General features: G+C 39.8%; 1 pseudogene; it reads right to left on the bottom strand.

Moving 5' to 3' along the window:
• Positions 1–2,229: 2,229 nt before the first annotated feature.
• LOC149240529 (mitochondrial outer membrane protein porin of 36 kDa-like) lies at positions 2,230–22,351 on the bottom strand (annotated as a pseudogene).
• Positions 22,352–25,662: the final 3,311 nt, after the last annotated feature.

Below are 25,662 nucleotides of genomic sequence, written 5' to 3'. Positions count from 1 at the left end.
CATGCATGACTTCAGTTAGAACTCAATCAGTTGAGTTTGGTGGAGTTGATGGAGTTGTGTTCAGTTTGACTTGGTTAAACTAGTTGTAATTAGTCTAACTGCAAATAGACTAATGATGAGTTGTTAAACTAATTATTAACTCATAATACAACTACAGAATACATCAATTAACTTAGTTGCATGTCAGTGCATGTTCAGTTCAACAGGGACAGGTGTTAGAGAATCAGATTGCTATCAGTTGTGACTATAGTTGTGCATCAGATCTTGCACAATCAAGGGATTGAGTATGCCAATGAGTTTTCTCATGTATTTTCCCAGTATTATAGCCTCTTCTCACATCTAACACAGTGTGAGTGATTCTTTGGAAGTGAAATACTAGTTTGGTAAACCATTCTCATTCATTCTTGAGCAGGTATTGAGCAGTGGAGGCAGGCAAGCAGTGGAATAGATTTGGAGATTAGATCTTAGATGTATTGTGTGTAACAGGTGGAGCTGGTACTGGATTGCTTGTGATAAGCATTGTACTTTGTAATGTTACATGGTCTCAATCATTAATATACAGATAGTTGGGGTTTTTAGCGAGATGCTTTCCCCGGGTTACATACTGTGTTAATGTGTGAATGCTCTTGATGTTTTATTGTTATTGATGCTACTATATTGATGATCAACGTAGAGGAGCTTATGTATTGTGTATGTATTCTGTAATAGTACATGATCGGGATAATCTTTGTTGAATATGTGTTAAATTATTCAAAATTTCTACACTCAATATACATATATTTTCATGAACTTGGATGGAAAATTATTTATTGGCTATCTTGGAAGTTTTGGTATAGTAATTGGGTATAACATGGTTGACTCCCTCTAGAGTTGATGCACATTGAGAAAAGCATAATGATGAAATCTAGAATGAGCTCAGGGAAACACTCTTTGATGTTAATTTTTAAATATTTAATCCATTCAACTATTTCATCTTCATGAAATAATAGGTGATGACTATTCCATGTGAACAATAACTTACTAGTGTTCCATGTAGTGACATCCCATATGTGATTCATTTATCTTGTATTTCTTTTATTTCCATTTATTTATGTAACTTGCCATATATTTTACTTATATTTTACCATATGTGCCATGTTTAACTACCATATTTTACTTTATGAACTAGATATTGACACAAGTGCTCCATTCAAAGCTTAAGCAATAGTTTTGAATCCTTTTTCATATGGGCATGTACATGTGGAAAAGTCTCTCAATGTGATTTTGTATATCTTCTTTACAATGCCTTTCACGTCCACAAAATAATTTTCTCATCCTATAACATGAGTACCACGGAGTACTGATTATTGGCTATTGTATATTGTTTTGGACATATTAATATGGCGGGGGATAAGAAGTATCATAAATGATTTCAGATGAAAGAAACTGTAACTTCCTCCTTTCACATACTTGAGTTCATACCATGGATCTATTTTAGAATTTCTAATAGGATACACATGGAATCCACGTGTTGTACCAACCAAATGCCTCTAGCACTTAATAAGGCTAGACGCATTCTTGAGGTGTGGATATTTGAAGGGCCTTCAGGGTCATCTGTCAGTGATGTATCCAAACTCTTCAAACCAATGTGCTTTGCAACAACATTGCCTATAGGGTAGCTCGAGTCTAGGCACAGTTTCTTTTCATATGACTAGTCAAAATTCATAGTATCATTGATAACTAATTGTGCGACTTATGACATCATAATAGTCACACTTGAGAGTCACATTTCAAATCATGTATTGAGATAACAATATCATTGTCAAATTAAAATTTGACATATTAGTGAGCTTCTTTTGACTATCACCATCTAAAAGGCACCCTCCAACACTAGACACAGATTTTTTTAAACCAAAAATTGCACTCTATAGGTCACACTTTGTAATGACAGTGCCACTGATAGCTATGAGTGAAACCTGTGATAGGAGTCTTCTTGAGTCACATTAGAAACAGTCACATCGCTAGGATGTTGGGGAAGGAGAGGGTTGTGAAAGTGATCTACGATCTCAACCTAATGCGACTCATAAAAGACCAATGTTACTACCAACTAAGGACACGACTTATGGCTTGAATGGGTTTAAGGCCAAATATCTAGTTTTATTGTGCATCGGAAGTGCGACGTATTCAAATTCGCTCAAGTTCCGAGATTTCAATTCCTCCATAAATCGCTTTCATCGCTTTTCATTTAGATTATCTTAAGGCTTTAAAACCAATTTTGGAACTCTTATCAAATGTCTTGGTGTCGAATTCTCCATAAATTGCTACTAACAATTTAGGCCTCAGCTTGTGTTGGATAAGTGCGCCAATGATTGTTAAGTCATAATTTCATTATGGTAATATTATCAATAGCATAAGAACTCTCAATTGTATAAGAGGGATCATTTATTAAAAAATTGTGGGTGAATTTAACCATAGTTGCAGTGTACTCAGGTTTTGAAACATTGATGCCTACATTATATTTTGAAAATGTGCCTAACGTAGTGTCAAAGGACATCTCATTACCGACTGAAATTTCCTCATTACCAAGTGCACCAAAGACCTTTTCAATGGGAGTAGGTGGCATACCAATTATTGAGCTCAATCCCACATGATCATGAAAGTACTACAGTTCCCCCTTGTTAGACTTTTGATCTAGTGTTTTGAAGCTAAAATAGTATTTGCATTTGGAATGGGTTAATCAAGAGCGATTGTTGTTAAGTTATTATAATTTGTATCAATCTTCACATTCGTTGTTTCATATTGATAAATTTGTTGTGTGTTGAGACATCTAGAAAACAATTCCCCTTTCTTTACACCTAGTAGATAAAAATGACATTCTAGTCTCGCTGAATGTAGACCGAATAATTTCCCCTTTCTTTGCATGACTATTTTGTAGCACTTGATGCCCAAAAGTAGCTATTTCTAGTTAGAGACTGAACATGGGTGAGGGACACTTGGAATAGGAGTATTGACTGCAGGAGAATATGAGCATTACAAAGAGGTCACAATTGGGGAAAGAAATGCAAGTCTTAGTTTCTAGTTGCAATGTTGGGGAAAGGAGATGCAACTAGTGACTAGCGTTGAGATCGCAGATGAGAGATGTGACTTGGACCAGTCGCATAGTCACATTTTAATGTAGGTCACACTTTATTTTGGAATTTTTTAGGCTTACAATTTTGATTTTATGACTTGAAGAGAGGTCTCATAATCACATTGTACTCTAGGTCGCATTCTCTAGATGCATGTCTAAGATTCTAAAATGTGATTTTGCGACCTGTGGGAGAGAATGTCACCTGTGAGATTACAGAAAGGAATTGTAGGCAATGAAGATGTTTTTGACTAGAAGTGTAACCTATGTTGATGTTGGCTCACTAATAGAGACACTTTACAACCCAACCAAGGAAGGAACATCCATCCTTGTATCCCAATAAGAAAGACTCAAGTCAACTTGCTTATGTTGTCAAATAACACCTGGAGGATTAGTTTTTTCAGAGGAACCAATAAACATCATATCATTGTTTTTAATGTCTCAAGTGGTTGAGGTAGGGCTAAGCACAACAGATTATGGTAGTATCCAACATTGCATTTCCTATTCAATTTCCCATAGATGATCAACGCGCACCTGTAGTCCCTTTCTCTTTTCAAATTTATGGCAGGAGGAGATATAAAATAATACAATATTTACTGAGCTTGACTAAGAGGAACAAATTCATGTAGTTCATAATCTTCCCATAGTGTAGTGTCACCTGCAATTAACACTCCATAGCTATCTGTATTAGTATACAAATCCTTATTTGCATGTAGTGTGTTCAAAAATGCAACAAATTGCCTCCAAAAAAAGGACCTTGCATTGGCTTGTTTCTCAATAACCATTAGAGAAATTTTGAGGTAAAAAATGGGCCTAAAAAAAAATGTACAACCAAAATAAACTTTACAAGAAACAATAGGATTCAACATGATGATGTCAATCATGGGGGCAAATCACAATTTTTTGAGTAAAAAAGTAAAAATATTAAAAAATAAAAATAAAAAAACTACTTTTTCAACTTGTATTTTCAATTTATCTCCCTACAAGTTTACTCAAATTTCGAGCAGGAGAACTTGTTGGATGCATAATTTAATAATCACCCAAGGAGTACCCATGTTGCATAATTTCAATGGACCCTGCTGCATGAAAAATGAGAAATAACCTACCTTCAAAAACCCCTTATAGTTACTAAATATCCTATCCATTATTTAATCCAATTTTAATATACCCTTTTATTTGTACCATTGATATGGAAACAAATAAAACTCTTATAAGACTACAAATTACAAAAATAAGAAAAGAGTGCATTGACCTCCTAACATAGGCATATGCCAATGAGTAGGATAGCTGTGGATTCAAGGACTTAGTTTTATTCTACATTCACCTCTTTCTTCAATCTCATACATGGTCATGTATTCGGGAGGAAAGGGTTGATGTATATGGATATCTATTTGTAGACTTAAGCAAGTGAACTCAAGGATTAGGCTCCCCCACCCTCATGGATTCTTGACTCTTACTAAGTCATAAATTAAGGCCATAGTGCCACTAAGTGAATTCCACATTAGCCCTCTTTACTCATACATGTGAAACTATGCAATTGTGTTCTTTCAAGAATATTTTAAAGGGTCCAAACACTAACACTAATTACGGGTTGATGCATGCAAAAGGCCTAACACTAAAAAACTATTAACCAACATTAAAAATTAGGTTGCTTGAAAGATAAGGGCTTCCATTCTCTTAACACTATACTTGTTCCATACTTGACCAGAGCATCTAAGAGTGGGATTTGGGAGCATAACAGAGGAGGAAGAAGACTCCGTAGTACCCATTCAGGCTATAGTGGCATAAGAAACTACAAATCGAGTGCCCCTTTTCATTGTATTTGCATTTCATAAATGAAGAAAAGAGAGAAAAGCATAGGCCTCACCTTCTTGCTAGATTTTCTTCCATATCAAGTTTCCTAGGTAACATCTTGTATATGTCTATGTAATTAGAGTGTTCATTTACTTTTTTCTTTCCTTTTTGTTTTATTTATTTATATATATTTCAGTATTAAGCTAATAATAATAAATATTCCGTCTAAAGTAATAAATTGTATGATAGAATGTTTCATAATAAGGAAATATATATTGGGACAAACTATTCTAGTGGAATATCCATGGTTGTTTACGTATCATAATATGGTAAGGAAGTTAGTCTCACATGATAGTATTGGTGGTAATATTATAAGGTTATGGATTTCTGCTTCAGGTTTTAACCTAATCAAAAATAGTTCAGAGTTGAAGGTTAAATTTGGCTTGTTGTGGTCAAATTGCAAAATTTTATGAAGTGTTATGGCTCCGCCATAGCAAGTGGTGGAAAATAATTTCTCCTGTATATTTTTAATTGTATGATTATATGCTTTTGCATATGATCACTTTCATTTTAGAAAGTTATGGAATGTGTAGAAATTAATAGAAATTTTCCACTACTGATGAATTCGAACTAAAAAAAAGATATTACAAATTTCCTCTACAATTTTGCAGAATGAAAATCACAATTTAGAAACACATGCAATGACATCCAACCTTCAAAACCACAAGAACACAAATATTTAGAGGGGAAGCCAACTAGGAAAAACCCCTTCATTGATTTTCATTAATTAGATGAGAATGAGAAACTATTACAATGTCTTTCTTCAACTCTGAAGCACACCTTGCACTATAAACTTGTTCTCCTACTGATTGTCCTGCTCTGGCCAACACTTTTCCAATTGAAGCCTCCAGCTTCCTCCTATTTCCTTGCACAATTCAAGAGAAATTGAGCTCCTAAATAGTAGGGGAAATCCCCATTTTCTTGGGCAATTCCTAACGAATTGATCACCTACTTAACTACCAAGCTTGTACAATCAACTAGTGTACAATTGATTATTGCAATGTGCCTTTTCCTCCACTTCAACTAGGAAATTCGAATTCCCTACATGTCTAAGTGATTTTTAGATGATTGACTAGTTTAACTGATAGATCAGTGAGTTAATAATAGTTCTACTACTCAACTAACCTTCAAATGACTCAATTAATTACTTGAGCTCAGATAATTGAGTTCAATTGAAAATAACTAAACTAGATTGCTAAATTTTAGCAATCACTACATGCACAGCTCTACTCCAAGCCTATAAATTGAATTTATCGACTTAAGTAGTAGACAAGGCCATGTCACTCTAGCCAACTATAATCCAAGTCATCTTGCTGATGTTGAAAATTGAATTACTCAGTTTGACTAAGGCACGAGTCAAACTGAGCCTTTCTGGCTACAATTTCTAATGCTCCCTCTTAGCAAGAAAGGGATTTTGCACTGCCCCTATCCTACACCTGTGAATTTGAATTTGCCTCTTGAAAATGCCTTTGTCAAGATATTTTCATCCTTCTCCTCAGTTGGAATGTATTGTAGCATCATAATTCTCCTCTGCACATAATCCCTTAAGTGCTGGAACCTAATATCAATGTTCTTGAACCTGTCATGAAATATTTTATTCTTATAGAGTTTGATATAACTCTGATTATCACAATAAATCATTGTCGTATCCATCTCCTAACCGAAAATTCCCATAAGTATTTTTCTCATCCATATGGCCTCACATGTTTCCTAACTTGCAACCATGTCAGCCTTTGCTGAGTTGTTGTAGACGTAACAATGAAGATAAAACCTAAAGTACTTATCTTGTCTTATGGACTCCCTACCCAATCTACATCATTGAAGCCTTCGAGCTTCACTCCCTTTGTCCTCCTATACCATACCCCATACTTGGTTTTGCATCAGAGGTATCTTAACACATTCTTTTAAGCCTTCAAATATAGCTTGGTAGGCTTCACCATGGCTTGAATGAAATGATTTAGTGCATAGCATATGTCGGGCCTTGTGTTCACTAGATACATCAAGGATCCCAAAAGTTGTTTATAGATGGTAGCATCAACTACCTCTGCTGAAAAGGCATCCTCCTTCCTCCAGTTTGTAGCTAGAGGTATGTCCATAGGCTTGCACTTCTCCATGTGAAATCTCTAAATTATTTTAGAGGAATACTTCCCCTGAATCAAAAACAATTCACCTTTACCCTGCCATACTTCTAGCCTAAGGAAGTAATGCATCAAACCCATGTCTTTCATCTCAAATTATCTTGCAAGGTCCTCCTTGCAAGAGTGGATCAACTTGTCATCCCTTGTAATTATCAAGTCATCAATATACAATACCAAAATAACAAACTTTCCATCTACCACAATGTTATAGAGATTGGCACTTGCTTCACTTTTGGTGAAGCCCAATCCAGTGAGATATGTGTAAATATTAGTGTACCATGTGTGGGGCACCTTCTTGAAATCATACAAGTCTCTCCTCAGTCTACACACATGTGTCTCCTTGTCATATGTCTCAAATCCCTCTCGATGATCTATTTAAATTTCTTCCTCAACAACACCATTGAGAAAGGCAGTCTTCACATCCATATAATGGATCGTCCACCTTATATGTCCAGCTAATATTAGAATAGTTATGATCAAGGAATATTGATGAGCCCCAAAAATGGGTAACTTATTGGGCTCATTTTGCCTACTGTTCTTCATCAATCCACCATTTTTCATAGATTATGCATGTTTTTTGAGTATGTTTTTGTTATTTGAACGAATAAGGGTGGTCACTTTACCAAGGAGGCTAATACGTGGTTATTTCAGGTTTTTTGGACAAATTTTGGAGCAAAGCCAAGCAATTATGAGCCAGGTGACAGCCAAGCATGAGGGATCAAGGGTGAGGATTCGTAGGGAGGTTGTCTCTTGCATTAAATGGCCCTTCCTCGAAATCTCCACCCTCAACTCGGAGCTCAACAGGCCACCAAAACAAATCCTAAAGGAAACCGAGCAGCTTTGTGAAGAGTGACTGTTTACTGGAAGTTTGAACAATCGAGTCCCTTGAGTCAAGGAGGGCTGCTAGGACCCTCGTAGTGCATAAATAGGAAGGCCTCAGCCTTTGTAGTTTACTTTTGGAACTGTTGGGTTTTTCACTATAGTGCTCTCATTGTCTCAGCTCGTTTTTTTTAGCTACTGCTATATAACGTTCTTGTGACATGACTATTTTTGAGGAATGAAGAGAAGCTTTACTTGGCATCAGTTCTGAGTTTTCTTTAGGAGCCTGTAGCTCTTGGGGTTGGGCCCAACCCAAGTGCCAAGGCTTCCTTTATGTACTGTTATTTACTTTTTATGTCTTTGCAAAATAATTTCTGTTAAGTAGATTAAAAACTTGCTGATTATCTAGGTCATCGTTGATGATTAGAAATGCTTTTTATGTTCAAATTGAGTTGATAGGTTATTAACAAGGAAGATATCCAGAAAAAGGCCATCAAGGACCTCTGATCTCACCTCTCCCTCAGTGGGATCATGAGCTGGGACAAAGGTGACCTTGCTGCCAACAAAAACATTTTCATTGCCTCACCATGCAATCATTAGTGTTCGATTTTTATTTGCAGAAGTTGGTTACATGTTCAGATTCTTGATTGCTTCGTTGCATAGTTATTATACATGGTTTCATTGCAAATAAGCTTTTGTTCATTCTCTTTACTGTTAGCTAGATCAGATTAGGTTAACGTAACTAGGTCTCTGAATTTCAAAGTCTTCGTTGGTTCAGTTGGAGAAACAACTTGTAGAGCACCCGTACCACTTCTCTATCTACCCATACTCCATCAATCCCATCTGCTCCATCCCTTAATGCGGATTCTTGCCTCACGTTTGCCACATTTTCTCACATAACCCTAATTTTTGTGCAACATTGCTTCATTCCTCCTTGAACAAATCCAGCCATCTTCATCTCTCCTCAGCTCCATCCACCAAGTCCTGGACCCCATCACACCCTTATCTTACCTCCATGCTCACTTCTCCACCTTTCTCCCTCCATCCACCCTCCAAAATCCCATTTCTGAACATCCTGTAGAACCCCTGCAGACTTCCTGTAGAAGCACACGAACGCGTTTTCTTGATAGCCAAACTTTGTGAAACTCTCTGGAAGGGTGTTAGGGACCCCTTAGGCCCTCTTTGAACTTTCCCAACCTTCTGCAAGCATTCCCTCTCGCCAATCCACCTCTGCATAGTCAAAACAGTCAAAGCAAATGCATGATAATTCTGACAACTTATTCAAAAATACAAAAAGATGTTTTTTTTCATATGTTACTGTAGAAGTGGCTTAGACACATGCATTTTACCTTCCTAGAAGTCAATGGCATCTCTTTCAGTAGCTTGCATCCTCTTTCTTGCATCAGTAGGGCTAGCTGGTAAAATTAGGGTTTGCTAGGGTTTGCGTTTCCTTTCAGCTTTCCAGTTCCTTTCTGCAAGTAGATTAGCCTTCTTTGAGTTAGCTTTCATCCATCAGTTAAAAGGATTCTTCTAAGAGCTCATATAAGTTGGCTTAAGCTCCTAGCGGACTTGTGCCAGCTGACCAAGTGACAGTTGCGGCAAGAACTAGTACTTGTGCATACAGCACCGTCGCTTCCAAGTTTGTTACGAACTACCGGGTTGATAAAAGTAAAGAAGGGAGTCCTAGGAGTTGCAGCATTATTGCCACAATACTGGAGCCCACCAAATATCTTTCCAATGGGGCAAGTGTTTCCTGATAGTGCTCTCCCTCTACCTGTGAGAATAATTTGGCCACAAATATGGCATTATACTTCTCGATGTTCCCATTAGTTGCATGCTTCACTTTATAAATCCATCTAGAACCAACCACTGACTTATTCTTTGGTCTCAAAACCACCTCCCATACATCATTCTTCATGGTTGAGTCATGTTCCTCCACCATGGCATCAACCCATACTAGTTAAGAAAATGCTTCCTCAAATGAAGAAATCTCTAACTCAATTAGTTATGTCACGAGAGCCATATAACTAGTGTATTTGTTTGTGACCTCCTCTTCCTACACAAAGATGTAGGAGCTCCCACATGATCTCTTTCATCCTACACCAATCTGTCAGCTTCTCTGGTTCTCTTCCTCCCCTCTTTGGAAGATTATGGTTGAGTGGGTGTAACATCCTAGGTGAAAATTCCATGTAATAAAAGTTAATAAAGGTAAAATAATAACTATGGTTGATGGGACACTTATTCCAAGCTGAATGTTGGGCAAAATCCTAGTGATGGGGATCACTTTTGATTGTTTAATGGCTAAGGAAATTGGCAAAGGAAATGACTAAGGCTTTGGAAAGGAAAAATAGAATTTTTGGCACATTTATTTATGAAAATAAGGGGAATTAGGAGAAAAGGGAGGTGAAAGGTCACGGGTTGCATGTGAGGAGAAAAATGAAAGAAAATAATGGAAAATGAAGAAAATAGAGGCCACATTCATAAAAAGACTTATGAGGATCAGTTGGTAACCTTTTGTCAGTTTAGTTTTGGAGATCTCTCATTATTCTCTCTCTCTCTCTCTCACTCTCTCATACTCTTGGATACTTATAGTTTCCTTGGAGCCCTCTTGGAGGGTGTTGCATGCTTTGATTCTTGGAGAAATAAGGAAAAAGAATAGAAGGGAAGTGTAAGAGGACATCAGGATCAACAACTACATCAGATTTTGTTGTGTGTGGAGCATGATTGTTCAGAGGTCTTTGTTTCAACTGGATGTATACCCAGGAAATTTTGTACACCCGTCCACGCGAGGGGGTGTGAGGGGGACTTGTCCCCCCGCGGGGGCCCATCCCCCCTGGCTGGGGGGTCCGGGGGCCAGCGGTTCCCCGGCGGGGGCTCGGGGGTAGCGCCCCCGAAGCCAAAAATAAATGTAAAATTGCCTTGTAAAAGTATAGTAATTTCTAGTCAATTTGGGCCGTTCATTAGGCGGATGATCTGACGGTAGAACTTATGTTTGTTTAGGGTTTTTTGCCCTAGAAGGCAACCCCTCTCTTTGTATGAGGGTATTGTATTTGAGGCTGTGTGATAGATGTGTATTCAGTGTGAGCGAGAAACATAGAGGTGAGACTGTGAGAGAAAACAGAGGATATTACAACGGATTTGTTGTAGGTTGTGTCTCTTCATTTTGCTGGATAATAGAAAGGAAGGACTGGTTGTTTGGGGTGGGCGTAGCCCAAACTGGGTGAACCACGTATATCTGTGTCTCTCTTGTTTTGTGCGTTTTCTGTGTTAATATTTCTGCAATATTTTATGTGTTCCATTGCTCCGTAATATATAATTTTCTAACAGATTTTTCTTACAGGTAGCAAGTTGCATGTATGTTTTCCTCACTAGTTTTGGCATGCATGAAATATGCATGTGTTTTGTTGATTATGATCTCTCATGGGCATGGAGGATTGACAGTGGATTTTCCTAACCTTTCCATTTATTTAATAGCCATGGTGTTGTGGGTTCATTTTCTTTATTTTCTAGTTGGTTCTCATGTTTCCTTAGCTTGGGTTGAGTTACTAGTTCCTAGAGCCTTGGTTGGACAAACGCTCTAGAGCCGTGGAATAGCTTGGGTTGAGTTATTAGTCTTGGAGCCTTGGTTGGACAAATGATTTGGAGCCCTTGGTGGGTTGAGTTACTAGTCTTGGAGCCTTGACTGGAAAAATGCTCTTGAGCCTCACAGTAGTTGTGGGTTGAGTTACTAGTCTTGGAGCCTTGGTTGGAACAAACGTTGTGGATCCTGGCTGGGATAGAGACTGATCTGATGATCATTTTGGTGATGTCTTGCTGTGAGGTGGAATCATTTTTTGATGGGTTGAAGTGGATGGCCTTTGGAATCAATGGATGGTTTTGGATTGATGTGTTCTATGAGATCCCACATTGATGCTTAGAATATGGCACAAGGGTGAATATCTGAAGAGATATTTGGCTCAGCCATTCTATGGTCAGGTGGAACGTGGAAGTCCCATCCAGGGTTTGGATTTTTCATCACCAATATGAGGAAATTTCTCCTTGTATTTCTATGAGTATTATACTAGTTTATATGTGGATCATATGGTCATGATTTCATTGGTATTTCTGCTGCTATTATGTTGGTTACATATATGCTTTATAACAGTAGCTATGTATGGCTCTCATAATATTTTTACTGGTAAATGAATGAACAATGTATCTATGACCTAATGGATGAAATGATAGGTGATGTGTTGAGGCATCAGTACTTCTTAGTGATTATCAACTAAGTACGAGACCCCTATAATTAGATTTGTTATTTACACTTGTAGTTTACATATTTGTGATATGTTTGATGAAATGCCTATCATGGCTAGTAGGGGTCCAGTCAAGGTCTCATTCCAATGCTTGCATTTATACTTTCATTTCCTTGTTATTTTACTTTTTTGAAGCTATGATTCAATTCTAGGCAGTGACTTGGGCTCTGGGTGTGAAAAAATGTCTCAAATCCTTGGGACACTAGCATAGCACTAACAAAAAGAGTCCCTAGACCCTAGCTTCTAGTCCTGTGAGAGCATTTAGAGGTCCTTGGATGCTGGCATGCCCATAGCATGAGAGCATCTAGAGTTCAAGTTGTCAAAAATCTCAGTGTGACCCAGGGTCTAGTTGGTAGAAAGGTTGGATTGGTTCCTGAGGGTCCTAATGCTAGCGTTGAATGTCTGTATGGTTTGTTTCCATCGGTTCCACTTCCTTAACATGAATTAGGAGGTCGAATCATATCATAGTCACCTCTCATGGCAATTTTACCCTGGCTGAATGATTTATTAGGTAGATGTCGGAGGAGGGTGTTACAGAGTGGTATCAGAGCACGGTTCACCCCACAGACTAGATGGGCTATGTGTTGGTCATGCATTCATGTCAGTTGCATGTGTGTCTCTTACACTTGCATTCCATGTGATTGTTGCATTTGCATGATGTTTATCATAGTTGTAGTGATGTAGTCATGTGGAATTTGATGTTGTTATTGTGGATTGTGTCGCCATGAGTGTATGACTGGTTACATGTTGTTATATGTTGCTTGGTTACATTCTTGTACGTTTGGTTACATGTATCATTCTTCTAGGCTTGGTTACAAGCATTGCTCATTCATGCTTGATCATATGTGTTCATGCATGTGTGTGGTTGGTTACATGTTTCTTATGCATGTTAATGTTTGCATGTGGTCAAGTGTACAGTTAGGTAATGGTTGTTGTCATGCATGAGGTTGTGTTAGGCGTTGTTGATAAGGTCATGTATTGATGACTGGACCTTGGCTAGAATTATGGTGGCATGGTTACATACGTATGTGTTATGTTTCTATATGCTATAATGATTATGTTATACATGTATCACATTGATTTGTTGATCTTGCAAACAAGGTATCCTCCCTGGGCTATACTAAGGTACGTTGGTTTATTGTGATTTGGTTTAGATGACATAATGTACCATCGAGGAAGAAATATCAAATGGCTAGCAAGATGGTAGACTACAAAGACTCTCCCTATGAATAATAAGAGTAGTATGGTGTTGGGAACTCTTCCGATTTGGCAGATACACTGAGAAGATTAAAGGAAGAAATAAGGAGTCGTAAGGCCGATAATGACAGAATCATGCAGGCATGTGAGAAACAAGGAGAGGTAAATGCAATGATACTTTAGAGTCTATCATATTTGCAGTGACAGGGACCATGTCGAATCACCTATGAGCAGGAGGACCGAACTAATGGGGCATATGGTGGTAGATTACATGGTGGTCACAGGCTACGTAGAGATGACATTGTTAGATACGGAAGATTGTTGAAAACTCCAAATAGGAGGAGGGATAGACACATGTGCCATTCTAGTTATGGTTCTTACAGGCATGATGATTAGTATCATTATCATCCTTATAAGAGGAGTGATAGGGTATAATTTCTAGATGAGTTTAAGAAAGAAAAGCCACCTACTTTTGATGGAGAGATCAAGAAACCATAAGATGTAGAGGCATGGTTTCTTGGCATGAGGAAGTTATTAGGTTACATGATTATTCAGAGAACATTAAAGCCGAAGTAGCTACATTCAGTCTCAAAGGTAAAGCAAACATTTGGTGGGAATACTTGAAGAATGTCAGGTGTATTCATGGGGAAGACTTGACTTGGAGTGAGTTTGAGTGGTTATTCAAGAGGAAGTATTTGTTGGAGATATACTTTCATGATAGGGAAAAATAATTCTATGAACTACAGATGGGATCGATGACAGATGAGGAGTACAATAGCAGTTTCTTGGAGTTACTGAGGTATGTGCCTTATCGCACGAAGTATAAGGCCAATATTCATAGGTTCATTGAGTTTGATGACCCTAAATAATTGGAGGAGACCTTTCGGGAGTTAAGGCATTGTTGTGAACAATCAATGAATAGATCTAAGACTAAACCAGTTTCAAAAGGTAATGCAAGGAACAAGGAAAATGGGACAAGAAATTATCAAGACTTTAGGGTAAAGATAATAAAGAGAATGTTGCACAATCTAAGAAGTTTAATACGTGAGATAGAGGAAAGGGACATTGATTTGAGGAGAAGAATAAGGAGCCCATGTGGTGTTGGACTTGTGGAGGGGATCATCGCAATTTGGAATGGGGTCCCCTAAGTCAGTTTTAGGGCAAAAGCCCAAGTTTTGATGTAAAAAGATGTAAAGTCTGCGCAAGTTGTGGTCGCGGAGCGCGTAGCTAATAAAAAGTCAAAAAGGGTTTTTCCCTTCTTTTATGTAACTTGAGTCGGTTTTTTAAGATCGATTGTATAAATAGGTGTGTCTTAGAGAGTCTAAGACATGATGATAAGATAAGATGAATGTAATGGGTCAATAGAAGGAAGATCGAGATAGAATTCTTAGAGGATGAAAATGCTCTATCTTTATGTGTGTAGAGGACTAGAGTAGTGTCCATAACTGAGTGCGTAGACCCCTACAGCTGAGTGCACACAGAATTCTTGGCTCTGTAAGCTTAACTAAATGTCAATAAAGAAGATTGTTGTAGAAATTCCTATGTTTCATCTCTTTACCTCTGTTATGTATGAATGCGCCTCATGTTGTGATGAATAATGGTTTTATAAAATAATGATGTACCGATGCGTGACTTTAGTTGATCTGTATTGTTATTTGAACACAAATGATGTTAAGTGGTTACACAAGGATTATAACACTTTATGTTAAATTTATCGAACACTTAAGTAGATCTAAGTAAATATTGTCTAAGAGTAATCTATGGTGCGTGTAAGTAGCTAATTCACCTGTTCAGGATCCGCAAAATCCAGTTGTTTGCAGAGGTCTAGAGGCTGATTAAAGGAAGTTACAGCAATAGGCTATAAGGGTCTAGAGATCTTCTCGAAGGCAAATCTAGGTTGCAAAAGGGCATCACACCGATCTGTGGGCGCGGAAACTTGGTTCTAGTGATTCAGGTGAGACTTCAGTTCACGTGCCACGGATTGATGCCAAAAGGACCAATGGTGTAGGGACTTGTTTGGCACCCTTAACTTTGAACCTGGGTGAAGACCCACTAAGCCAACAAATGGTTCCGTTTCCGAGACAAGGATCTGCATAAAGAGATGTGTGATGTTGCATCACTGGAATCTGAAAAGGAAGGAAATTGAGAAGTTGTTGGATAGAAAGATCCACGAATTCACTACACAAGAAATATAAATCCACGCCCGACAAAAGAACAATGGTTGGAAAGATATTTATACACACAAATACACGAAATCTTCTTCTACACCTTCCCGATCGAACTATACGAGTGGATAGCTAAATTGGTAGACGACCAAGGAAGGTGGAAGATTGAGGGTCTGATAGTGTGGACCCCGGAGCTAGTGCGAAGTTTGGAAGCTTCTAAAGATAAGATCATGCATGTCTTTGATCACTAGCTTTATCGAGTCATAGGAGAATTTGTGATAGAATTCACAATCGACACTTCATTCAGCTACAATGAAGTGGACCTACGTTTCTTCAAGGGACTGCGAGGTAAGTATTTGAGATCTTTGAATACCTGGATTAAGATGCTCTTGTGTGAAAAGCGGGTTATGTCACTACCTTGATGTTCAGAGCTATACGAAGTGGGAAGATCTTTAGAGATAAAGCGAGAATAGGCCTTGAATATAGCCCATTGATTGAACCTCCTTCGAGTGACGACAAGGGAGAGGTACAAGCCTCACCGCAAAGCGTTGTCCAGTTGATAAGGTAGGGTTTTCCACGAATACATCATCTATCCACACCATCTACACCTTCACCTCCACAATATACACCTTTTCCCACACCTCCACCACCTTTGTTGTCATTCAACATGTCAAATATGATGAAGTTTCCCATTTTTAAGGGCTTAGGAAGTGAGGATCCAGATCAGTTTTGGTTCATTGCGAAGGTTGTGTGGATGACACAATAGATTATAGATGATAACATAAATAATACACAGTTGGTTACTACTCTACAAGATCGCATTTTGACGTTGTACATTAAGTACTACACTGATAATCCCTTAGCATCGTTAACAACGCTCTGAACAAGGAATTTGGTAAGCCTAAGTCTGAGTCGTAATCAATAGTTGGGTTCAAGGAAATTGCAATGAGGGTCGGCAACACACCTTGGGAATTATATCAAATATTGAAGTGCAGGATCTAGGAATCTAATATGAATCTCACAAATAGTTAGCACTGCGATTGGTTTATAACCATGCTCCTGCCCCACTTAAGGATTTCTTTGTTGCATCAAAAGATAGGAACTCAAGCAGAAGCTCTGGAGATTGCAATGAGATTGCATGAAACACCTATTTAGGACACTCCTTTGGGAGTTTAAAATTTTCACGTAGAGTTGCAGAACCTTTCCCTGGAATTACAAAGCTTGAAAAAGGAAAAGGCGGCTCGACCGAGGTGCGTGAAGAAGTTTGGTGCCTCAAGTGTAAAATCTAGGGGCATGATAAATATCAGTTTCTTGTCTTTGAAAATTATATTACAGGGGGAGGGCCAATGCATCTGAGGCAGGAAGCTCCAACAGGACCAAGTACGGGCCTCACGCTATGGTGGACTATTTTTTAGGTGGTTGGAAAAAATGTAACAAATAATTGTCACTTGTTGCAAAAGTTTGTGTAGACACCAGAACAATTATTTTGCGATTTTTGTAAATCGGTGGGCCACAATGAGCACCATTTTTGTAGCTATGAATTAATGATGGAAAGGACGCCTGCGTATCAAATGCAAGAAAAAACTTGGCCTCTGGATCAGGGCATTAGGGAAACGTGCGAAGGATATCAAGGATGTGACGAGGCTGAGGAGGAGGAGGACTTGGGAGAGGTCATGGACAAGTCATTTTCAATAATTGCATAACACCAAGGACCTATGCATGGTAGTGTGCAAGTCAGACATGCCCTTCATGTCGATACTACACTCATTTCGACCACACAATAGAAGAATGCCCTATTTTGATAGCTAAGATGCAGGAGAAGAAGGCACAGTCTCAACAACCTACCTAGAATTTACAGATGATGAGGGTCGAGCCCTGTGAGGAGGATTCAAATGTGAATATTGTGATGTGAAGTAGAATGACGACGGGTGATGATAAAGGGAAACAACCTGAAGAAAGTGGGTGGGTCCGCAAGGCTCCAGAAAAGGAGGTTGGGTTTGATCTGGAGTGTGTGAAGAAAACATTCATGGAAGTGAAGAAGAGCTTCGTTGAGGCCTCTACCTTAGGAAATCAGGACAAACTGCCTATAGAGGTTGACCCCTCTATTCTTACCACCTTCTTGGAGACTTGTATGAAATTACTGTACAGTAGCAAGGCTGTGAAAGGGCTACCGTGCAGTCATAAAGATAGGCAAACATAAGACGAGAACAGGGCACGAAATGAGGCTTACCACTCAAATTGGAGACTATGAGATGGACCAGGTTATTTTGGATATAGGATCTGATTTGAACGTTTTTCCTAAACAGACATGCGAAATAATGGGGACACCCACCTTGCAGTGGTCTCTAATTCAATTGAGGATGGAAAACCAATAGAAGATTATCCCTATGGGGTGATTGGATGGAGTGACCATAGATATAGAAGGTGACCGTAGATATAGAAGGTGTGAGCATGCTGACTGATTTTGAAGTGATAGATATTATTGATGATAGAAATACATACCCTGCTCTCTTGGTAATTTATTGGGCTATCGACATGAATGGGGTCATATCTAAAGAAGCGGACAATGTCATTTGAAAGGAAATCACTCTACGTTGTAGTACCATTGGACCCTGCAGAAGGACTGTGCTATACTGAACCGATCCTTGACTATGAGGAAAGTGATGATGATTTCGATCAGATCTATAAAATAATAGTGTGAGACCAAGACCTATGAATTAGTACCTAGAAACAGAGCTTCGCCACAACACTGCTGAGTGGGATATCTTAAGGGAACGATTTATGATGACCATCAGCTTTGAATATCGGTTCAAAATCATTGATGAGGCACTCCAGGAGGTCAAGGAAGAAATCTTCATAATACTACAGGATCCTTTGGAATTGGTTCAACTAGATTGGAGCACCCATCTGCGCCATGCGCTGGAATGCTATAATGTGATTTTCGAAGAGGAGGATGAGGATCCAAGGAATATTAACATCCCAAAAGCAGAAGGCCACCGCAAGGTTGAGGGGCCAGAGATAGAGAATCCATATATCACTGCACCATTGAAAACTAGGTGTTACACTAAAAAATGTCACCATGGCTATTTACAGTCGGTATGGCTCAATCAACAGTCATACTACCCTCTTGAGCAAGTCTTATGCCTCTACTATTCATGTCAAACTCCAAGAAAGAGAGAAAGTCTTTATAAACATGTTTATCTCTGGGTACGCAGGTTCTCTCAAGCCTTGCCTGCGGGTACGCACCTTTTGTTCATAAGGTCTGCGTCTAAGGACGCTCTGTATCTAAAGGGGCAGGTGCGTCCCTCTGAAAAGGTTAAAATGCGCAAGTTTTATCTTCAAAAACTTACTTGTGGTCATTTCTAGAGCATTCTAGAAGGTTGTTTGATGTGTATTGAGCGCCTCCAGATGGTTCATGCACTCCTATCAAAGAGGAACTTATCCCATCAATAAGGGAGTGATCCCATCCAAAGAGGGGACTATCCCATTGATGGTGGACCTGATTAACTTCCTCTTGAGCACTATAAAAAGAGGCATTGGGCCAGAAGGAAGAAGGTTGAAAGCTATGCATTTCTAAGGGTAAATGCTGCAGGAATTAGGACTCCCATTTAGAAGCTTGTGAGGAAAGATTTCCATCTTTACTTGTTCTATTTGGAAGTGGGTGAGCTTTGTCAAAGTAGAGGAAGACTCTTGTGGACCCTGGAAGGAGCTTGCACAACACCAAGGCTCAGGTTGTAATGGTTCCTTTTGATTACCTTTAATGCAAATTGGTCCATTCTTCTCAATAACTTGTTGTTAATGGGTTATTTCATGTACTCCTTGGTCTATGTGTTGAATATGCTTTGTTTTATGTTATAATCAGGTGCTATTTAATTGTTTAACTGTTGGTGATTGCAGGTTTTGGAGAAAAGGAGGAGCTCATCCAGATCAACAAAGCTTGGACTTCTACAACAGCGTTTGGACAAAGGTAAGAACGAAACACTTGATTTCTCATATCATAATGTATGTTTAGAGAAGGATAGCTCCAGTTTGTTTTGTTTGTCATTAGAATGTCTTAGACTTCTAGGAAGGTCAGTTGTGTCCGCACCCTTGACTGATTCCACCCTCTGAGTATTGCACCCTCTGAGTATTGCACAGTGCGTCTTGGGGGGGGGGAATATGCAGATGGCTATTGTTATTTCAAGAATATGATTTTGAGGTAATTGTGAAGCCAGGAAAGTTGAATGCAGGACCTGAACATCTATTGCGTATTGAGACAGGAGAGGAGCCTACTAATTTGGAGGAATGGTTTCCCGACACGCAGCTCTTCATGGTGTACATAGCAGATAAAAACTTCATGGATATTATCCACTTCTTGACTATTGGGATGGCTCCAAAAGGATACACCAATCAGTAAAAGAAAGGGTTGGTGGTACGCGCGGTAGATTTCTTAGTAATTGTAGGCCAAATTTATAAAATGGGATAGGATGAGATACTTCAATGATATGTGACTGGTTTTTAGCAAAATAGTATCCTTTCTAAAGCTCATGGAGGAGTTGCAAGAGGGAATTATGCAAGAAAAGTGACAATGTAGAAGGTTTTGCGTGCTGGGTTATGGTGGCCGACGCTGCATAAAGATTCTAAAGAATATTATAGGGCATGTGATGGATGTCAAAGAATGGGAAAATCATCCCAAAGGATGAGCTGCCTCTGAATCCGCAAGTGTCATTGCAGCCATTTGAGAAATGGGCAATTGATTTTGTAGGACCAGTTCAACTCCCAGGAAGGAAAACAGGTGCGCGTTATATCATTACCGCGGCCGAATATCTGACCAGATGGGAGGAGGCATAGTCTGTGAAAGACTGTAAATGGGAAACAACTGAAAAGTTTTGGTTTGAGTATGTGTTGACTAGGTTTGGTTGCCCGAAGATATCGATGAGTGATCGCGGTACAAACTTCCTCAATGAAATGATCAGTGCGTTGATAGACTAGTTCTAGGTTTACCATCAGAAAAGTACATGATATCATCCTTAGGCCAATGGAACAATCGAGGCTTTCAATAAGATATTGGAGAATGCACAGACAAAGATTTGCAACGCACAACAGAATGATTGGTAAGTGTGAGTATCAGCGTATTATGGGCATACGTGACTACTTGCAAAAATATAACAGGTCAAACACCTTTTCTGTTGGTTTATGGCATAGAGGTTGTGATGCTAATGGAATATATCATGCCTAGTCTACACATAATGGCTTTCACAAGAATGGCAAACCGTAGAGCATTGGAAGAATGGCTCGTGTAGCTAATGGAGCTCGAAGAAGATAGGTTTTTGGCTGGATTCCATCAGCAGGTTCAGAAGGAATGTGAAAAATATTAGCATGATCAAAACATCAAACTGTGCACATTCAAGGTAAATGAATTGGTTTTATTATATAATAGTAAGTTTGCTAAGTTTCTAGGAAATTTTCAGATACACTGGATGGGGCCATATGTCATCAAAGAAATTACATATGGTGTATTTTATCTTGCAAAGTTGAATGGCAAACCATTTCTGAGAAGGGTAAATGGAAGCTGGTTGAAGCCATACATAGGGGATCCAACTCAATGACTACATGATGGCAACACAGTCTTAATGCTCCAGGAAGCTACAAGGGAGAGGGACTATAAACTACACTGCCTGGTTTGTAGAACTATGCGACAAGGGGGTTGTGCGAAAAAGGGTGATGATACAGTACCAGAAGCGGCGCAAAGGGAGTTGCGCTATAGAGGGAGCTACTATGCAGCACAACCATAAAATGACCGTTACAGTCACTATTCATGATTTGAGAGCCAGGAGACGATTAAGAGGAGTGGGTGTGTGGTATTTAAGGCTAAAATCTTTGAATATATGTAGCCAAATCAACATTTATGAATGGATTATGGGGGGAACGACTGAATTTGAATTCAAAATCTCCTATAAATTATGTTTGGCCGTCCAATAGAGAACACTTTGTATCCTTAGAATTGTTGCGTTGTGTTGTCCATTGCTTATGAATCCTCAGTTTTTCGTAGATTTAGTCATAAGATCTATGTTTGAACCCTACCTGAGGACACCCAGTAGTTTATTTGTAGCACGATGTCAGGACCAAGTGAGACTGCGATCACCGGAGGAACTGTTGCCTCCAAAGGAGTGGCTCCAAGATTTGTGAGCATGGAGGCTCTGACTCCTGTGCCTACGGCGCCAGGGTTAGCTAGGCCAAAGCCTACACCTGTGCTTCATATATTTAGTCGTAAGGTCTATGTTTGAACCCTACCTGAGGACACCCAGTAGTTTATTTGTAGCACGATGTCAGGACCAAGTGAGACTGCGATCACCGGAGGAACTGTTGCCTCCGAAGGAGCGGCTCCAAGATTTGTGAGCATGGAGGCTCTGACTCCTGTGCCTACGGCGCCAAGGTCAGCTAGGCCAAAGCCTACACCAGTGCATGAAGCCCCCAAGCCCAAGAAAGACAAGTAGAAGAGGCCAATTCCATTGCACGAGTCACCGAGAAAGCACTCTGCTACCCAGGCCCATAAGAAAGATAAGCCACCAACAAAGGATAAGGAGAAGGTTGTAGATTTAGAGGCCGAAGAGGGTGCGGAGGATATAGATGTTGATGGCATAGAGCCCATCTCCAAGTTGTCGTATTATATCCCTTCGTGAAAGGGAAAGGTGAAGATCATTAAGGACCCAAACACAAAAAAAATTCCTCATTCATATGCCCCTGCTACCTGAGAGTATCACCTTTGAAGGTCCACGCCTGGCGTGGATCCCCCATTTAAAAATAGAAAACTAGGATTTTGTTTTCCATGAGAGGTTCCCCCACCTCACCGTGGGGAACTACATGAAGTGGGTATATTATAAATAATTTGGTGTCACTAAGTTGGAGCCAGTGGAATGGATTTGTGGAGTAAATCAATCGAGGCTGTTGAACCTGTTGTGGGTGCCCCACTATCACTGCTCCAATATCATATCATCTGTATCAAGCAACTGTTGACTCTAGTACATGATGGATGTTGTGGCTAAGCACACCAATCCTAATAACAGACATGCTAATCCATCAGGTCATGCTCCTACTACATTCAGGCTAGAATCCAACCAGGGAGTTTGGCAGAAAGACAAGTGAGTGTGACTTGGCAAAAATGATGAAGAAGAAATTTGACCTAGTCAAGAAGCTGGAAGGGTGCTCCATAATGTCCATCACTGACCCCGCGGTGAAAATTTCCACGCAGATATTAGCTGGAAAAGTCATGAGGAAATTCTGCATGGATGAGGTTCTAGCGCCCATGATCTCGTCAGCCGCACAGTGCGTGAAGGTGTGCAGCTTAACTGGTCGCTCTACGTTTGTAGTGAGTTCCTTACGAATTGTCTTGAGGCTCAACACGAGAGCTAGACCTTCCACTATGTGTGGTTGCTACTCTCAATCATGCTAGTTTCTTGGGAGATGCCAAAGGATAGTTAGTTCCCTCCCTTGGAGAAAGGATTGCAGAGGCTACACAATTTTCCTCCCTTTGGGCCATAAAGGACTCTACGTGGGTCATGGAGACAAAAAAAAATTGGGTTTTGATGGAGGCAAGCCTTCACATGGCCATCAACCAGAAGCCACGGTTGTCCCCAACTGTGTATGAGCAGTTGTCAGAGTACGTGGAGTTCAATGAAGACTTCCATCGCGTGTATATTAGGGTATGGAAGGATCCACAAAATAAGTGGTTTGATCTTCCCTACCTTGCCACAGATGATGCCATTCAGGAAGTTATCTAGTGTTGGCCGGCATATTGGCACTCTCTGGCTAATCTGGCTATGCGTACAAGCAAAGGTGCAGGGAGTTCTGTACAGAAGAAGAAGAAGGAAGCAACAAAGTAGGTGGTCCAGAAGTTGGTCACATAGCGAAGGAAGGAACTAGAGGAGAAGGCCCAGCTGGAAATGGAGCGCGTTGCAAAGTAGCAAGCTGAACAGGAGCAGCATGACTCTGGGTGAAGCAGTAAATCCCCTTCGCCCTAGACCGAGGAATAAGAGTAGTTAGAGCAAGGTGGTGGCAGTGATGAAGGATAGAGCACTCAATTCTAGGTGAAGAGGTACAGGGAGCAGAAGAAGGAGGGTCCTCAGAAGAAGTCAAAAGCGACGAAGCCACCACTAGATCCTATTACGCTAACATAAGGTGATCTTAATGAGATCGGAGATAAAGTGCATGATACCACAATGAAACTATTGCAGCAGTTCCAAATACAACACTGCAGTCGCTAGGCACTATTCAGAAGGATATGTGTGAATTGCAAATCTAGACCAGCTGGATACAGGTGGGCGCAGGGCAGGTGAGTGCCGCACAGACGAGCCTAGCAACAGGGACCAGTTAGGCTATAGAGATGTTCAGGTTAGTGGATCTTTGGGCAGTCACGCTACTAGAAGGGTCCTTGAGCACAAAATTGATCGATGACAAGGTCATCATGAGTACTCTGAAGAACATCAGCCTCAACCTTGCAGCACTCCCCAATGAATATCTTCACACATTGCAGACAAGTGTAGTAGCAATTCGTCGAGAAGATGGAGGCCCTGAAGGCAAAGAATATGATCGAGGCATAGAGCACCCAGCTAGAAGCCATGGTTGTAGAGGCTTGCAAGACAATTCCAGAGTTTCACATACTTGAGGAGGCACCGCTTGAAGCTAAGATCAGGAAACTTGTTGCGGGCATCTGCGATGCTAAGGAAAAGGTGGCCAAAGTTTAGTTTGAGCTCAATATGAAATTCACATAACTAGAGCTCAAGTCACAGCCTTCGACCCCACCAGAAGTTAGGGAACAATGCAAAGCTACTGTTAAGGATGGAATAGATACTGTGGATGCTGCAGTTGTGGACAACACAACATTATTTGAGTAGACCATGGAAGTAGTGAAGACCTTGTAGGAAGATCCCAACCTACAAAGATTAAAAATAGAGATCTACAAGCTTCAACAGGAGTATGACGAAGTGTGGGCAATGATGCGCTCAGTGGATATAGCACATCACCTCGCCAAGTTGTACAAGGGGAAGTAACTCCTTACACAAGTGGAAGCACTGTAGAAAAAAGAGGAAATCTTTAAGGCGCGGTTGGATCCTTGGTTGGAGGAAGCCTACCAATTCTCCACCAACATACAGGAGAAATTGGCGAACCTGCAGCCTACACAACAAAAGATAAAGAAGGATAGTGAAGAACGAACCACAAAACAGTTTGTCGAATAGGTGAAGCAAGAAGCCACGCAGAGCGCGGATGAAGTAGCATTGGTGCAAGTGGAGCTTGGGGATCTTCACAGCAAGATCTTCACGCCAGTCGAGTGACTCAAGGGCATGTCATGATATTTTTGTTGGGGGGATGTTGGGATGGGGTCAACCTGGGTCATTTTTGGGGCAAAAACCCAAGTTTTGGGGCAAAATCCCAAGTTTTGATGTAAAAAGATGTAAAGTCTCCGCAAGTTCTGGTCATGGAGCGTGTAGCTAGTAAAGATTTAAAAAGGGTTTTTCCCTTCTTTTATGTAACTTGAGTCATTTTTTGAAGATCTGCCCATGGTCCGCGGACCATGGGATTGTATAAATAGGTGTGTCTTAGAGATTCTAAGGCATAACAATAAGATAAGATGAATGTAATGGGTCAATAGAAGGAAGATCAAGATAAGAGTCTTAGAAGAGGAAAAGGCTCTGCAACTGTGTGCATAGAGGCCTAGAGTAGTGTCTGCAGCTGAGTGCGCAGAGAAGTATTGGGTCTTTAAACTTAACTGAATATCAATAAAGAATATTGTTGCAAAAATTCATGTGTTTCGTCTCTTTACCTCTATTATGTATGAATGTGCCTTACGATGTGATGAATAATGGTTTTATAAAATAATGATGTATTGATGTATGACTTTACTTGATCTGTATTGTTATCTGAACGCAATTGATGTTAAATGGTTACGCTAAGATTATAACACTTTCTGTTAAATGTATTGAATTCTTAAGTACATCTGAGTAAATACTGGTCTAAGAGTAATCTATGGTGCACGTAAGTAGCTAATTTTCCTGTTCAGGGTCCACAAAAGCTAGTCATAAACCTTCACGAAGGTCTAGAGGCTAATTAAA

Source organism: Pinus tabuliformis, chromosome 8 (assembly GCF_031772625.1).
Source record: "Pinus tabuliformis cultivar Carrire ecotype Pingquan chromosome 8, CPIR1, whole genome shotgun sequence".
NCBI lineage: Eukaryota > Viridiplantae > Streptophyta > Pinopsida > Pinales > Pinaceae > Pinus > Pinus tabuliformis.
The sequence above is the reverse complement of the archived record's forward strand: the minus strand, read 5'-3'. Positions and strand labels throughout refer to the sequence as shown.